This window comes from Panthera tigris, chromosome F2 (assembly GCF_018350195.1).
Source record: "Panthera tigris isolate Pti1 chromosome F2, P.tigris_Pti1_mat1.1, whole genome shotgun sequence".
Classification (NCBI taxonomy): domain Eukaryota; kingdom Metazoa; phylum Chordata; class Mammalia; order Carnivora; family Felidae; genus Panthera; species Panthera tigris.
Genome location: NC_056676.1, coordinates 42,326,040 through 42,342,552, shown reverse-complemented (window position 1 = coordinate 42,342,552; position 16,513 = coordinate 42,326,040). Strand labels below are relative to the sequence as shown.

General features: G+C 43.6%; 1 long non-coding RNA gene across 3 annotated transcripts; it reads left to right on the top strand.

Moving 5' to 3' along the window:
- Nucleotides 1–5,922: 5,922 nt before the first annotated feature.
- Nucleotides 5,923–13,249, top strand: LOC122234926. 3 transcript variants are annotated; one of them, XR_006212924.1, is made up of 5 exons: nucleotides 5,923–6,029; nucleotides 6,579–6,663; nucleotides 8,020–8,219; nucleotides 9,080–9,704; nucleotides 13,048–13,249. It is a non-coding gene; the product is annotated as an uncharacterized LOC122234926 (long non-coding RNA). The 3 variants fall into 3 exon arrangements; XR_006212923.1 differs by having other exon boundaries at nucleotides 8,008–8,219; XR_006212922.1 differs by lacking the exon at nucleotides 6,579–6,663 and having other exon boundaries at nucleotides 8,008–8,219.
- The last annotated feature ends 3,264 nt before the right edge of the window (nucleotides 13,250–16,513 follow it).

Here is a 16,513-nt window from a genome sequence, read left to right as displayed (position 1 = left end):
ATACATCTTATTAACCCTGCTGAGCAAATGCACCTGGGCTATATATTTTACTAGGCTACTTAAAGGTTACAGGGTGGGCAGTGTAATAAACCTTGTTATGTTATCTCGGGTAGAACAAACTCTGAGAACAGATATTCAGATGAGCCAATGCAGAGAATTCATCCTGGAGTCAAAAAAAAAAAAAAAAAAAAAAGGAACAGAAAGGTGTGTCAATAGGGTCAAGTTCATCTGCATAAAACAGAAAGCCCCAAAAAACAGTGGCTCAAAACAGATAGTTTATTTCTCTCCCATAAAATAAATTTGGAATTTGATACTGTAGGGTTGATATGGCGATTTCTTAGACATCAAGGAATTTTTCATCATTTAAATGTGCTTTTTATCTTCAAGTTTGCCACATAGTCCAAGATAGCTGTTGGAGCTCCTGGCATCTCATCCCTATTCCAGTAGGCAAGAGAGAGAAAGAAGGAAAGGCAAGAAGGGTGCACTCTCATCCTAGCAGTGTAGATTACCTTTATAGAGCCTTTATGAAGTTTCACATAATACTTAAGCTTGCATCTCATTGACTAGAACTTAGTCACAAGACCTCACCATGGCTACAGGGGAGGGTGGGAATGTAGTCTTTTGCTTGGATACATTGTTGCTGGAAATAACACTGAGTTTCTGTAATCATGGAAGGAGGAAGAACAGGCATATTGGGAAGATACTGGCAGTCTGTGAGATAATAGGCATGACAGGTTGCAAGGTTTTTAAGAGGAGTATTGACATAACATAATACAAGCCACATATGAAAAACCCACAGTTAACATAATACTTAATGGTGAAAAGCTGAGAGCTTTCCCCCTAAGGTCAGGAATAAGCCAGGGATGTCCACTTTTACCACTTTTACTTAACGTTAAGTACTGGAAGTCCTAGTCACAGCCATCAGACAAGAAAAAGAAATAAAAGACACCCGCATTAATAAGGAGGAAGTAAAATTTTCACTCTTTGCAGATGACAGGATACTATATATGGAAAACTCTAAAGATTTGACCAAAAAACTACTAGAAGTGATCAATGAATTCAGTAAGGTCACAGGATATAAAATCCACACGTAGAAATCCATTGCATTTCCATACACTAATAATGAAGTAGCAGAAAGAGAAATTAAGAAAATAATACCATTTACAATTACACCAGAAATAATAAAATACCTAGGAATAAACTTAACCAAGGAGGTGAAAGACTTGTATAAAACATTGATGAGAGAAATTGAAGACAATACCAACAAATGGAAAGATATCCCATGCTTATGGACTAGAAGAACAAATATTATTAAAATGCCCATACTACCCACAGCAATCTACAGATTTAATGCAATCCCTACCACAATACCAAAGGCTTTTTTCACAGAACTAGAACAAACAATCCTAAAATTTTGTATGGAACTCCAAAAGACCCTGAGTAGCCAAAGCCATCTTGAAAAAGAAGAACAAAACTGCAGCTATCACAATTCCAGATTTCAAGATACACTACAAAGTTGTAGTAATCAAAACAGTATGATACTGGCAGAAAATAGACACATAGGTCAGTAGAACAGAATGGTGAGCCCAGAAATAAACCCATTATTACATGGCGAATTAATCTTTGACAAAGGAGGCAAGAATACGCAATGTGAAAAAGACAGTCTTCTCAACAAACGGCGTTGGGAAAACATGCAGAAGCAGCATGCAGAAGAATGAAACTGAACCACTTTCTTACACAATACACAAAATAAACTCAAAATGGATGAAGGACCTAAATGTGATACCTGAAACCATAAAAATTCTAGCAGAGAGAAAAGGCAGTAATTTCTCTGGCAACAGCCAGAGCACCATTTTTGTAGATATGTCTTTTAAGGCAAGTGAAACAAAAGCACGCATAAATGATTGGGACTATATCAAAATAAAAAGCTTCTGCACAGCAAAGGAAATAATCAACAAAACTAAAAGGCAACATACTGAATGGGAGAAGATGTTTGCAAATGACATATCTGCTAAAGGGTTTGTATCCAACATACATAACATACATACATAAAGAACTTATACAACTTAACGCCAAAAACTCCACAAATAATCCAATGTAAAAATGGGCAGAAGATATGAATATACATTTCTCCAAATTCAGACATTCAGGTGGCCAATAGGCACATGAAAAGATGCTCAACATCACTAATCCTCAGGGAACTGCAAATCAGAACCACAATGAAATATCACCTCACACCTGTCAGAATATCTAAAATCAAACACACAAGAAACGGCAAGTATTGGCGAGAATGTGGAGCAAAGAATACCCAAAGAATACAAAAACGTTAGCTCAACAAGATACATGCATCTGCATATTATTGCTGCATTATTTACAATAGCTAAATTATGGAAACAACACAAGGGCCCATCGATAGATGGACAGATAAAGAAGATGTGGTATTTATGCGATGGATTATTACTTGAAAAAGAATGAAATCTTGCCATTTGCAACTGTATGGGCCGATCTACAGGGTTTAATGCTAAGTGAAATAGAGAAAGACAAATTCCATATGATTTCACTCATATGTGGAATTTAAGAAACAAAATACATGAGCAAAGAAGAAAGAGACAAACTAAAAAGCATACTCTTAGCTACACAGCACAAACTGGTGGTTGCCAGAGGGGAAGCCGTGGGGCGGGGGTGGGGGGGGGTGGGGGTTGGGGGGGGGCCAGTGATGAAATAGGTGAGGGGATCAAAAGTACATTTATCACGATGAGCACTCAGCAATGTATAGAATTGCTGAGTTACTATATTGTACGCCTGAAACTAATATAACTACACTTGACTTAAAATAATTAAAAAATAAAAATAATAAGTAGAATAAAATAAGGAAGAGTGTTGCATAAATTCTCCCTAGTAGTATGGGACACGGCAATGGGAATAGAGAAGCAGAGGAGTCAGCAACATAGGGTGAGCATTCAAATTAAAAAAAAAAAGACAAAACAGGGGCGCCTGGGTGACTCAGTCAGTTAATCATCTGACTTTGGCTCAGGTCATGATCTCACAGTTTGTGGGATTGAGTCCCACATTGGGCTCTGTGTTGACAGCTCGGAGCCTGGAGCCTGCTTTGGATTCCGTGTGTGTGTCTCTCTCTCTCTCTTTGCCCCTCCCCCAGCTTATGCTTTCTCTGTCTCCTGAAAATAAATAAACATTAAAAAAAAAAAAACAAAACGAAAAAGTTGCCTATTTTTCTTAATTGTGAAGAGGACTTCTCGTTAATATCATTAAGTGGTATTGTCTGATGTGCATTTAAGATATTGCTTTCTTGAATTATCTGGAAAACGACGATTTTGTGAGGGAGAAATCTCTTGTCATGGGAGCTGAGGGCAAGGGTGTTCATTTATGTGCCCTAAAGAGCGGTGGCAATCGGTTTTCCATGCACTGGACGGCGGTGGAAGGGTTAATGTGTTAGTGCTTGCCCGGGGCTGGAAGATGAAAACCAGTAGGCTGGGATATTATTTTTATTGTGTTGACACAGATGCATTTTCGTAAAGATTTATAAGAAACTTTTAATTTTTCAAAATACTCTGCCTCTTGCTTTTCAAATTCCATTTTACTTATGTATGTGTCATCTACACTATGGCCTCACTGGGGGAGAACAACAACAAAAAATATTTCTCTTTTCTTTGAGGTTTTACATTCACGTGGAACATTTTTACTGAGTCAATAAATCGTTGCTTACCAGCGAGGGTGCCCCGGAGATCTTCAGAAAATTTTCTGAAATTTGGGCGAACCCAGTAATCATTCAGGAAGAGGGAGCAAACAAACTGAATCTATTAACTTCCAAGAGAAGCAGAAGGTTTGGCATGATAATATCACCACTACCAATAATAATAATAAAAACCAGCAACCATTATAGACTGCTTGCACTGGGACCTCGCAAAGCTTAGTGCTGTCCACACATCCTGCTCCTCTCCCCTTTCCTCCTCTCTACTTGTACTCTTCCCAATGCACAGACAAGAAAACCGAGGCTCAGAGAGGTTAAGTAAAGTGCCTGTGAAAAAGGAAAAAAGGCCGGAAAAAAAGCACAACTGGGACTCATACCAGGCAATCTGATCTCACAGTCCACAGCAGTCTTAACCACTGTGTAATATCGTCTCACAAACATCCCCAGAATCTGCTCCATCCCTTATCACCGACAAAGCCTTGGATTTGCTGGGAGAGAAAAAAATGCTTGAAATCTAACTGGGCTCTTCTAGTATCTGTTTTGACAGCCGAAATTAATTGTCCATTTTCTGAGCACTTTTTGGCAACGCTCTGTAATGACCCGAACTGCCGTCCCCTTCCTTTTCAGTTTGGCAGGGCTCCCTGGTGTCAGGCTGACAGGGAGAGGGGTGGGCCGTGCACTCCAGCCATAGGTGCCTGGCAGGGTTGCCGGCTTTGATGAGAAAGGGAGCGATTGTTCTCACTCTCCGGAGTTGCTGAGAACGATGGTGGGCATTTTCGGTCTCTCTGATTAGAATGAAAAGCCTCACAAAGCTGATTAAACCAAATGTGATAATTGAGTAGAGCCTATCTCCCATCTTTGTGTTTGTCCTGTCAAAGTAAGACGAACTGTCTTTCTCACTCTCCGCCTCCCGCACCCCTGCCTCTCCACTTTCCCTCAGTGCTGACCAGAAGAGGGAGCAGCAGCAGCCGGAAGGTGAGAAATGTGCAGGCACGTGTCAGAATGGACACCCATCTTTAAATGTGCTCATGCCTTTAGCACTAAAAACATTTGTTAAATTGAAACATGCCACTGAGAACAGAAAATTATCAACATTTCTTCTTGTAGCTCTGAGCCTCTAGGTACCTTTTTGGGCAACTTTATTTTGAAGAAAGCTGAAGCCGCCCCCAAAAGTTCATGAATAATCACTTGAGAAAGCCCTTAACATCCTTGATACTGATATTATCAAGATACAAGGAGTCCTAAGTGCAAGGTGCTTATAGGGTAAAACGCAAAAGAGATTGTGTGGATAAACACTGTAATTTCCACCTCCCCTCTTTATTTTCTCTGTTTCTCTCCTGTAAATAATGTAGTATGCAAATAAATGGGGGGGGTGTCAATATTTGCCTTTTGATAGCAGTATTTTCTCCCCTGATTCCTCACCATCATTCCAGGTGAAGGTGAACTTCACACTGGGTTTCAATTAGGAGGAGAAAAGTAAATTGGAACGGCGACGGGGAGGTGATTCCTATAGGTGAGCACTGCCTGAAGAAGAAACAGAGAGGAAAATGAACCAAGAATAAAAGTCACCAGTGGCTACTTGACATAAGATGGAGCAAAGGGTTTGGATCAGGTAGACTCTCAGCAAACTGCAGGAGGAGGAGAGGAGGAGGATGAATTTGATGCTAAAGGCAGGGGAAGTGCTGGAAGTCTTGAGGCTGGAATAAAGAGAAGGGAGATGATGCTGGGCATGCTTAGACCCCAGTGGAAGCATTTAAAGCAGTGGATCCTGCTGGGCGGGTCAAATAAGAAAGGAGGCCACATGTACTGATTGGCCAGGGAGGGTCCCAGTTTATACCTGCTGAAACTATTCATAGCTCCCTTGTTCATTGCCCAAGCATCTTGGCTTAGATGGTAAATTATATAGTCCCCTTAACCTTAGTTTACACACGATTCATGGTCAAGGGATAGATCACATATGGAGGGGGAAGGATAGCTTTTGGAGAGGTTGCTGTAAAACAAACAAACAGACAAAGCAGGATGATGGGAACAGTAAAAAGGGACCTAAATGGTGATCTCCTGACACAAGGGGATATGAGGGGGACCATGAGGGAGCAATGCATTGCTCCATGTGGTGGCAGGATCCCCAGGGACAACTGATATTTATTACATGAAAGTGTTGAGCAAACAATACATACTTGTGAGGTAGATGAAGTCATGCACAGGTGGAGGAAGCAGAGCCTGATGTGAAGAAGGCAAGATCAGAGCCCCAGCGGGAGCTTTTGGAAGCAAAAGTGATTTTCGAGAGAAAAGATATCTAGGAAGAAGTGTGGAGGGCATGGTGGGTTCTCGATCCTGGTGGATCAGAAATGGGGGCAGAAGAGAAAATAGAGAGGCGATGGTCTGGGGAATAAAATAGAGGCACAGAAGATGAAGCTTCAAGAACAGAGGCACAGTTCAGATGCCACATGAGGCATCAGGGACAGAGTCGAGTGATGTGTGGAGGCAGCCCTCACAGTGTTCATGGTCTGGAATCTAAGACCATCACAAATAAGCAGTTACAAATCAAAGTGATAGTGTTAGAGGAGTACAGTAGGAAGGGCTTCGTCTTGTTTTAAGGCGGGATGAAGGTCCTGTGGGTGAGGGGCCAATATGAGTATCAGATTGTTGGAGATGGCTGATGGGGGCCTCGAGGAAAGAAGAGGAATTTTCCAGTTGTGGGAGTGGCAGGAGGGAAGATGAGAACATTATTCCAGGTGGATCCATGGGGTGAGCACGTGCAGGGCGGTGCACCTGGCACACAGGGTATCTGTGGGATTAAGACCACAGAGGAGGGCACAGGAAGAGCACTGGGAGTTCAAAGCTAGAGCATATAACTTTGGTTCCGCAGCTCACCATGCAAAATTGTTAAAGAGGGGGAGTGTTCCACAAGTGAACTTTGAGCAGTGGACGATGGAAGGGCAGATTGAAGGAAGGTGAGACTGGAACAAGGGAGAGGGGGAGGGGGACAGCCCTCTTGCAGGGTGAAAGGAACAGAGAGGAGGGGAGGGAGGGAACTAGGGGCCACCTGTAGGGTCTGTTTGCAAGGTCTGCAGGGCAATTTGGATGTGGAAGGTGAGGGAGAGAGGAGACGCAAATATTTTGACTATGAGGAAATCTCTGAGAGGGTGGTGAAAGGAAGCAGCTCCAGAAACAGGGCTTCAGGGATGTGAGAAGCGAGTTTGGTGAAAGAAAGCAGAGATGGGTGGGGAGAGAGTGGAAGGCTGGAGGGGCTGAGATGGGGTGACAGTGTGATGGGGAAACAGGGAGGAGGGGTGCTGGGGGTGGGCACACTGCCAAGGCTGAAGGAAAGTGGTTAATCTTGTTTCCTGAGATGGATAGGGGAAGCCTGGGTATATTTGGTTTTGATGGGGTTATAGAAACAGGAGGTAAAAGCTGATGAAAAATGAGGGAGAGTCTGTGGTCACTAGAGAAAGCAAATAGTTCCAGCTGATGTTACAGTTTTAGTACTAGGCTTACCCCCAGCAGGTACTCTAATTCTTGTAGATGATGGTTGTGAGTTCAAATCTAGATGGAAATTGGTGGGGAGGCAGGAGAAGAAAGATGGCTGAAGAGGCAGAGAGCAGCCAGGGGTGAAATGGCACTAATATGTGTTTGACAAAGGGACCGAGATATCAATAGAGATACCAGTAGAGAAGGAAAGAGAAAGAAAGGGAACGTAATATGCAGCCATGTGGGTGCAGAGACACAAGAAAAGATAAGAAAACCAGAAAGCAAGTTTAAGGTGGTTGTGAGTGTTTGTTGTCTTTACCACCTGACATTCATACCTACTTTTTAAAAATTTTTTAAAAATATTTTTATTTATTTTTGAGAGAGAGAGAGAGAGAGAGAGCACAAGCAGGGGAGGGGCAGGGAAAGGGGCACAAGATCCAAAGCAGGCTCCACACTGACAGCAGTGAGCTTGATGTGGGGCCTGAACTCATGAACCACAAGATCATGACCTGAGCTGAAGTTGGACGCTCAACCAACTGAGCCGCCCAGGCGCCCCCATACCTACTTCTTGAAGCAAGAATGCCCTGAGTGTCTTTCGGGGAAACCACCCTTATTCAATGTTCAGATCAAGTGCTTAGCATTTAGCTGACTTCACTGAACCCAGCACTGGAATGTGAGACTAGGTCCAGTCCTAACGTTGTATTTCACCCCCTGTGCATTGTGGCTGGTACAGGCATATACACTTAGCTCCAGTCAGACCTAGGGAAGCTCAACTCTGGGATTCATTACTGAGCTGTTGAGGGACAGGGCCCTGTTTTTAATGCTAGACTTGAACCTAGAAGGATACAAGCTGGAGTGGCAAGAGACAACTCTACAGCCTTGAGGGGAGAGCCTATCACAGAATATGGACAACATGGTGGAGTGCACAAGTAATAGAGTGAGAAACTGGGTCTTCATGATATCCTCTGAGTCCTATGTCTGAAGCTAGCCTCATCACTAGATTTTCAGCTTTATGAGCAATAGACAGATTCTTTTTCAGGTAAGCCATTTGGATCGGGCTTTCTTATTTGCCATAGAAAGAGCTACAACTGATAAAGGATATACACATCGACCTAGGATTTGAAGCTGCCCTTGGGATTCAAATTTTTCCTCTCATGTACACTTAGACAACAGCTTGTGGTAATGTTAATCACGCTGTGGAATACTGATAGAAGCTCATTCATTCATTCTCCCAGTAAAAGTTTATCAGCATCTGCAAAACACTATATTGTAAGAATTAGAAGGTGGAAAAGACATGATCTCTTCCCTAGAAGTGCTTTAATGAGACAGGGCAGCAGACAGATGCCATCCTAGTGCTGGGCACTCTGCAGACTGGGGATAAATCCAGGAGTCTGAGCTTGGAGGGGGCCAGAGAGAGGTATCTACATGGCCATAATAAGTTCATAAAAGTTGTGCAGCTAACAGATGCCTCCGAAAGCTGCTAGTTTTGGCATGGGCAGTCTAGGTGAGTTTTGTTCTCTCTTGGAGTCTTGGTCCCATGGTGGGAAAAGAGGAACCAGATAAACATGGTTCTCTCTGTTTTCCTGTTCTATTTCTCTTAATGCAAATGGACACTTGCTTATTAACTCTGGTTATTGACCTCTGGTTATTGTAGGATGCTGTTCATTTAGGCAGTCAGATGTGGATTTTGAAAGTCCTCTTGACTTTCACAAACTGGTTGCAGTAAGTATAGTTGCTGTTATTTTTTAAAATCAGTATATCGACTATTTTGTCCACCTAGGTTGAACAGGCTCACCCTATGTGCCTCTCAGAACAGTGCGTCTAAGCAGCCGCAACACATATTTGATGCAATGAAAAAAGCAATTTTTGTCCTTAAAATAAACAAATTTTCTCTTTCAGTAAGCCTGTCCGGATGATCAAAAGCCAGACAAGACCTTCAAGCAAATTCCCTTTTACCATTTGCAATGTAAAACACTCCTTGGTTCCCCGTGAACCCTCCCGTTTCATGAATGGAAACACAGCTCTTATCTTGATGTATGTGTAGCTGGTGCCTCTTCAGTTCTGACAACAAGAAAAGTGAGCCAGGGAACATAATGGAGCCCTGAAAAATTGCTGTCCTCATACCACTGAAATTTCTCCTTTCAAGCCAAATCCACCCAAGGGTCATGTTTGAGAAATGAAGCCCAGAAGAGATATCTGTGAAGCTGACAGTCTGCAAAATATTTTTCTTTTCTTTTCAATAGCCAGTGATTGCCAAGTCATTGGCCAGTCTCGAACAATTTTCTGGGTAAAGTGACAGTTATTGGAAGGGGAAGACGCTCTCTTTTGCCCTTCAGAAGCTTCTAACTGGAAAAGGGCAAAAACAATTAGAAAAATAAATGAAGTACAAGAGCTACAGAGTCTGGGGATCTCTGGACTCACATTCAGTGGCTGCAGCTTCCCAGGCCAGGTCCCATTCTTAAAGTGTGTGATAAACAGAAAAAAAGGTATGATTCTGAGTCTGAGGTTCTCCACCTACTTTGAGGTGAGTAAAAAATAAAAATAAATTCTACCCCTGACGGGACCCTTGCCTACCCAAACTGTGCAGTATGGCGATCACGTGGGTGCTGAGCTCTGGCTGGTGTTCAGTGATGAGCACAGCACTGCACCCACCACTACTCGCAAGGGAGCAGCAATCTAGTGAGAGCAGATCTCCAGATGTTGCAATGGAGCTTCAGGTAGTCTATTTGCTCCTCATGTCATCTAGGATGATTATAAATCAAGGACTGTGAAATATGTTTGCTCAAGTCCTTTTGGCTAGATCTTCAGGTCAGACAACTTTGTCTTTAGTCAGTTTGGAGCAGACAAGGGCCACAGAAAGGAGGAAGCAGAGATGACAGTCTCCATCATGATAAGACAGCTAAGATTATCTGAATAACCACTCAGACTCCCTCATGGTAAGATACCCAGGGCACATAAAGGTGTTACAGGCTTCAGGATTTCCTGCTGACTCTGTGTGGGGGACATGAGCTCTGGCATGGCCACGGTTCTCATTTTCAAGGTCTACGACCAGGCCCCTGAGCACCTCTTGGTAAGCTTTAGCTTGAGTTTCAGACACCTTGGCCAAGTATCATCTTCTTTGTCTACTGGTTGGTGGAGACCATTAATAATGGAGTACTCTATAATTTGCTCCTGAAACTTCAAGCTAACCACTCTAATAGGCAGTGGCCCAAGTGTTAGGGAATGCACGTTTGTGTACCCCCTAAATCTATATGCTACGCTGAAGTCCTAGTCTCCAAAGGGATGGTATTTGGAGATAAGGCCTTTAGGAAGTAATTTGGCTATGAAGGTGGAGTCCTCGTGATGGGATTAGTGCCCTTATAAGAAGAGGCAAGAGAGAGCTTGCTTTCTTCACCATGACCCACAATCCTTCTCTGCCATGTGAGGATACAGCAAGAAGGCATCCATCCACAAACCAGGAAGTGGGCTCTTAGCAGGAATTGAGTTGGCCAGCACTTTGACCTTGGACTTTTCAGCCTCCAGACTGTTAGAAATAAATATTAATTGCCTAAGCCACCTAGTCTATAGTATTTTCATTAGACCAGCTCAAACTGACTAAGACATCTGAGCCACCTCATCTTGGTCTTCCTGTCTTCATTTCCCTGGGCAATTCAACACTAACTTCTATAAGCTGGTGGTCTGCCTGGTCCCTATTTATTACCTCACATTTCTATGCTGGGTTTTACCTCACCTACAAGCCTAGACAACTGGTAGTACTGAGCTCCGACTGAACCAAAATTTACCCAGCAAAACCTGAATGTCAACGCAAAATGGCAGCATGTGACCCATGTCATGCTGCAACACCATTTCCGTCATTTTCTGAGGGCAAACTCTACGAAGAAAGTAGATAAACAGATCCTCAACTGAAGAATGAGAGCAGCAGCTCCTAAAAATAATATATCCCCAGAAATATCAAGACAATGTCTACAACATTCTACCTCATGGGCTCAAGGTAGCCATTGGCAAAATCTGCTATCTAAGAACTCTTCGTGGGAATCTCCTTGTCTGAGCAGTTCAGTGCCAAGTCCTGTCAGAAAGCTTCCTCTGCTAGAGCACAGGGAAAGGAGTGGATGAAATAGAATTTCTGGAGGATGAGATGAACAAGAACACCCTTGTTTCAGGAAATCAGTGGTATCAGGATGCTACAAGAAAGAGAGAGATTTCATGGAAGAAGCCAAGAAGGAGGCCTGAAGGAGGACACCAACCCCTTAGTCTTCTCAGTTTACCCAGATTTCACTGTGGCCCCATTCCCCACCCCCTTCAGAATTAGGAGGATCTCTTCCTACCCTCCCATTAAATCCAGTGGAATATTTCCATCTAGGACTTCCCCCACCACACCCCTGCTCAGAGTCTACTACTAAGTGCCCATAGTTTGGATGGCCTGATCCGAGCCCAGATTATGGCCAAGAGAAAAAGAAGACTAAGACTATTGACTCTTAGCAAGTGGAACCACACGGTCAATCCTGACTTTCTCCCTCATGTACCACCTCCAGGTGTTTCCTTGGCTTTCCTACCTTCCCTTCCCTTTCTCTTCTACCTCAGCTTCAGAGCTAGATGTTGGTGGTGTTATTCTTGTTGTTGAGTTCTCCTCCGAGTTCTGCTCTGAGCCCTCATTTTCCTCTGGAAGAGACTGTTCCACTCTGTTGAATTGGTCACCCTATTTTACCTCCTTTCTTGGGGGCAGCCAGAAAGTTGGGGAAACTGCCTTGATATCTAGGCTCCTGGGGAGGATCCCCCTCCTCCTCTTTCCTTGCTCATTACATCCATAAAATAGGAAAAGGAATGCATTTTCAGCTAAAAAGAGAGTAACATTTTCCCCAGGATGGGGGGTCAGAGGGTACCCCACCATCAGTCCTTTGTCATTTTCTCTTTTTCTTCCATTGCTGGGCTGCTTCTCCTGTTTTCCTGGTCTGCCATTTAGTTTTTGTTTTGCGTGGAATCTGTTGTGTTTTTGAAAAGGTGATGTTCTCTGAGCCAAAACCAAATAGAAAATGGAAAAAAAAAAAAACTGAGCTAAGGCGCTCAGACTTAACGCTTTTGCTTTCATTCAACACACCTTCATTAAGCAGCTAGTGTGTGCCATACACTGTGTGTGTGTGTGTGTGGCCGGCAGGGGCGGGGGTGGGGGGGTGGGGGTGGTGGTGGTGGCAGCAGCAAGTCTTGCTTCCCCTCTGGTGGGAGCTGAGCCAGAAGAGAGCTGAGGAATGGCTACTCTCTGGAAGGTAGGGATGAAAGCTGGATGGAGGTGCTAAAAGTGGATGACCAGGGCTGCAATGATGAGAAGTGTGTTGGGATTATTTTCTGTGATATGTAACTCTTCAAAGCCCCACTGGAATATTGAAATTTTCAGTTTAAGGGAAATCACCTTTGCCCAGTGGGACGTAGCCATTGAGATACACATTTATATAATTTTCATTGTTTATTCTAAAACAGTGGTTCTCAGTCAGGGGAAGCTTGACCACCCTCCCCCTTCCCCTTTTCAGGGACATTTATTAATGTCTGGAGGCATTTTTGATTGTCACAATTGGGGTGAGGAAGCAGAGTTGAGGGAAGGAAGGATGGTTGTTCCTGGCATCCAGTAGGTAGAGGTCAGGGATAGGTAAATATGCCTCAGTACAGACAGCCTCCGACAACCAAGATTCCTCAGGTCCACATTGTCATTAGTGCTGAGGCGGAGAAACCCTGTCCTAAAGGAGGAGACCCTGGACCCCTCACTATACAATGCATGTGATAACTAGCATTGCCAAACACTTGCCACATGTCAGAAATTGTTCTTAGGGTTTTACATGTGGCATCTCATTTATTTCTCACAACTGATCACTACGTAGGTTCTACAATCATCACCGTTTTTCTGGATGAGAAGAGTGAATCCTGGAGAGATTAAGACTTTTGCTGAAATCAAGGCTGGAAAACAGCGGGGTCAGGATCTGAACCACCACAGCCTGAGTCCAGCACACCTGCACCTGACCACTTCATTGTGCCCCTCTGGCAAACTAAAGTCCATTGTTCCCAGTTGGGAAGTGTAGTTACTCTTTTTGTTTGTTTGTTTGTTTGGTGGCTGGGTGATTATGGAAACCTAGAAGAGGGAATAGAGGAGAAGGGACAATCTCAACAACTTGTCTTTGTAATGAAAATAATCGAGGTTACTGTCTCTAAATGGCTGCACTGGGGTGGGTGAGTACTGATGAACGTGAAAGAAGAGGTGCACCTGACCAGACAGGACCTGCATGAATGAGAGGACACCCTGTGTCAAGCACACCACTCCTCTTAAACCACACTCACCCTGACTGGCTGACATCCCGGCATCAGAAACTAGGTCTGCAGCCTCAGCCAGACTTGGAACCCTTTGAAATACCACGTTGGAAACTTCTTGGCAAAGCCTAACAATGGAAACCATAAGCAGATTCTAAATTACCATTATCATTAATCGGGGTTGACATTTAACAACCCTCTCCTAAGTACTGTTCAATCATTGTCCCTTTTCATTCCTTTCTCCAGATTCCCACAGGCCTCCTTAGAGTGAAGGGTACCTGAGCCCTGCCCCTGTGTGTGGTCCTCGATGGAACAATGGAGGCAAAGTAATCCCTGACAGAGCAGGCTGGGACCGTGGACATAAAGCAGATATGGGGGCACAGCCAGGGCCCTGCAATCTGAGAGAGGGCCACAGGGAGCGGTGCAGAAAAGGGAAGAGGATGTGGGAGAGAGGCCAGGCATTAAGGGGTGGGTGGGAAAGGAACGAGGACAGCCAATAATCCAAAGTGGGGGAAATGGAGCTCAAGCGCATGTTTGTGTTCATACATACGCCTAGTTGTCACTTTAATGGATTCCAAAGAAGGAGGCAGACATGTTCTACAGGTAGCCTGGGAAACCAGCCTCATATGGGAGAATTTTTTAAAAACCGCTTAATTCAGGTAACCTATTTGTAAATTACTGTCTTAGAGCATTTTTTTAAATAAGTATTAGCTATGCTTCAGATTTTTTTTTACTTAATTTAATTTTTTCCCAATGCATGTAGGTTTTAGAAACTGCAAAAGGCCTGGGCCCCAACTCTGATCTGTCTATTCATTCATTCATTCATTTATTCTGTGAATATTTGTTGAGATCCCACTAAGTGCCAAGCACTATTCCAAGGATTGGGAATATAGGTGTGGGCAAAATAGACATGACCTTGCCCTTAGGGGCCATGCCCTCATTCTAGAGGGAGACAATTAAAGAGTAAATACAACAAATAAGTAAGCGACTTCTGTGCATCAAAGGATACAATCTACAGAATGAAAAGGCAATCTGTGGAATTGGAGCAAATTTTTGCAAATCATGTATCTGATAAGAGGTTAATATCTAGAATATATAAAGAACTTTTATAACTGAACAACTGCAAAAACTAAAAAAACTGAGCTAAGGCGCTCAGACTTAACGCTTTTGCTTTCATTCAACACACCTTCATTAAGCAGCTAGTGTGTGCCATACACTGTGTGGCCGGATTAAAAGATGGGCAAAGAACTTGAACAGAGGTTTCTCCAAAGGTATACAAATGTCCAACAAGCACACGAAAAGATGCTCAACAGCACTAGACACTAGAGAAATGCAAATTAAAGCCACAACAAGAGGACACTTCGTATCCATTAAGATGGCTACTACAAAACACACACACACACACACAAACAGAAAATAACAAGTATTGGCCAGAAACGGAGAGCAGTTGGAACCCCTGGTGCACTGCGGTGGGAATGTAAAACGGTGCAGCTGCTGTGGAAAACAGTATGGCAGGTCCTTAAAAATGTAAAAAGAAAATTAACATAGCATTCAGCAATTCCACTTCTGAGTATATAATATGCCCCAAAGAATCGCAGGCAGTGTCCCAAAGAGATATTTATACATCCATGTTCATAGAAGCCTTATGCACAGCAGCCAAAACGTGGAAGCTACCCAAGTGTCCATTGATGGATAAACAAAGTGGCGTATATTCGCGAAATATTATTCAGCCTTAAAAAGGAAAGGAATTCTGACACGTGCCACAATATGGATGAAACTTGAGGGCAGTATGCTAAGCAAAATAAGGCAGCCACAAAAAACCACAAATACTGCACGGTTCCTCTTACATGAGGTACCTGGAGTAAGCAGTCAAATTTATGGAGACGGAAATTAGAACGGTGGTTGCTGGCAGTGGGATGGGGGTTTGGGGATGGAGAGTTGTTGTTTAATGGGGACAGATGACACGTGTCCTGGAGATGGATTGCACAGCAGTGTGAATGTACCTAACATGACTACACTGTACACTAAAAAATGGTTAAGATGATAAACTTCATGATGTGTATTTTACCACAATTAAAAAAAAATAAGGTGAGTGTCATGGATACATGGAAATAAAGCCATGTGACAGGGAGTGGATGAAGTTGGTGTTGCAACTTAAACACTGAAGTTTTTAGGTAAGCCTCCCTGAGAGAGTGACATCGGAGCACAGGCTTGTAATTGGTGAGGGAGTGAGCCATATGGATCTAGGCAGGGGGTGCCGCTAGGACCAAGGCTTTAGGTAGGTTGGCATGTTTGAGGGACAGGAGCCCAGCGAGGATTGAGCCAGGTGAGTAAGGGAGAGAGAGGCAGCAGATTGTGCTGGGCCTTGGAAGCCATTGTAAGGATCTGGCTTTTATCCTGAGTAAGGGTGAAGTCACTGGAGAACTGAATAGAAAAGAGCAAGGAGCTGCCTGATGTTTTAATGGGATCACTCCATCTGCTGTGAGAAAGGACTGCGGAAGGCACAAAGGAAGTCTGGAGACCAGGTGGAAGCTACTGCACCAACTCAAATGAATAAATTATGGTGGCTTGGACCCAGGCGGGAGCAGAGAAGCGTTGAGAAGTGGCTGGATTCTAAACGTAAAGGTAAAGTCCACTGAGTTTCTTGCTGAATTGGAATTGTTTGTGAAAGAAAAAAAAAAAATGAGTCAAGGATGATCTCAAGACTTTTGTCCTGAGCAACTGGAAGAATGGAATTAGTGTGAACTGCAATGGGGAGAGCAGCAGGGGAAACAGGTTTGGGGAGGAAGAGCTGGTGTTTGATTTAGACATGCTGAGTCGGAGATGATGATCACACATTCAACAAGGACATCTGTGGACATACGGGTCTGGAGTCCAGGGGGAAGCTTCCCGCTGGAGAAGTCGACCGGGAAGCCATCAGTATGTAAATGGTGTAGGTTGAAAGCCATGGGTCTGGAGGAGGTCTCCAGAGTGTAGGTAGAGAAGGGAGGAGGCTCTAACATGCTCCAAGGAGGACCTAATGTTTTTAGGTTTAGAGAAAAG